Below are 1,135 nucleotides of genomic sequence, written 5' to 3' on the forward strand. Positions count from 1 at the left end.
TCAGTCTTATGAGGCAGAAAGTAAAGAAGGGTTAGTACTCAGTGTCTTATTATATTTGTTGCACAGTAATTATTCTCCACTCTATGTATTTTTCAAATTTTGCATATAAACCTGTGAGTTGAATATTTAGCTCAAACCAACCTAGTATTCTTTTCACTTGATCTGCAATCACATGATTGGTACAATTTGGTTCATTATCTGAATGTGCTAATGTTTGATGATCCTTTTGTAACTTGTGGGCTTGACTTCTATTTCTAGCACAACTGAGATGGTAAAAGCTTTTATTTTTCGAATACAGGATCAAAATTTCTGAACTGTTTCTGTTCAGTTCGCTTGATCTCTCCAAAATTTGATAATGTGTATGTTTGCATTATTCCAGGTGCCTCATGGCATTGGACCTTGTTAGGAATGAGTTTTATGATGTGCGCAACAAACTACAAACAATGATTCAGGTAGCACCTTATGTGCCTAGCTATGTTGGCTTTTGACTTCCGATTTCTCACTAGTATGATAATCCATAGATTGCTCATATATCGTTTAGGATCAAAATGAATAACCTGAATCTTATTCTTGTTCGGTGTTAAAATTTATCTAAATATACTTTTGGGTTTTCTAAAACACTTAATAAGTCGAGGTGTTTGAAATTATCATGCCTTAATTTTGTCGTCTCTTTTAGTAGATGTATGGGGTAGCCCTACAAAGTGGAATTTCTCCGTTTCCCATCATAACTTAACAAGTATAAAGGAGTAAGATGTGGACCAACTTGTAACTAATTTGTGAAACCATGTGACTTGAGCACCACAATGCGTTGTAGACCGGTCGTACTCATTAACCTATTATTCTTTTGATGCAGCTGGGGCAGCAGATCACGGCCATGGGTCCTCAGTAGTAGCAACTGAAGCAAAAGGATCATGGCCCCATATGATCCCTATCATGATGGGGTGTATGTATCGCTAAAGATGTTCAAGTGGTGTCTGGGTTTGGAGGGCGTGCTCGTAACCCTGTGAAAGACACTTGTTGTCATGTGTGTTAATGTTTGTGTCTGTCAACTCTATGTACCTTGTGTGTCATGGATTATTTGGTCGGTTGTTTGTTGGTGACATGAATATCTCTCTCTCTCTCTCTCTCTCTCTCT

The 1,135-nt window shown here is 37.7% G+C and overlaps 1 long non-coding RNA gene across 1 annotated transcript; it reads left to right on the forward strand.

Annotated features, from left to right (window-relative positions):
- On the forward strand, positions 1–1,118 carry LOC119345156. Its single transcript, XR_005166940.1, has 3 exons — positions 1–30; positions 380–452; positions 854–1,118. It is a non-coding gene; the product is annotated as an uncharacterized LOC119345156 (long non-coding RNA).
- Positions 1,119–1,135: the final 17 nt, after the last annotated feature.

The sequence above is a fragment of the Triticum dicoccoides genome, unplaced genomic scaffold (genome assembly GCF_002162155.2).
Source record: "Triticum dicoccoides isolate Atlit2015 ecotype Zavitan unplaced genomic scaffold, WEW_v2.0 scaffold210203, whole genome shotgun sequence".
NCBI classification, from domain to species: domain Eukaryota; kingdom Viridiplantae; phylum Streptophyta; class Magnoliopsida; order Poales; family Poaceae; genus Triticum; species Triticum dicoccoides.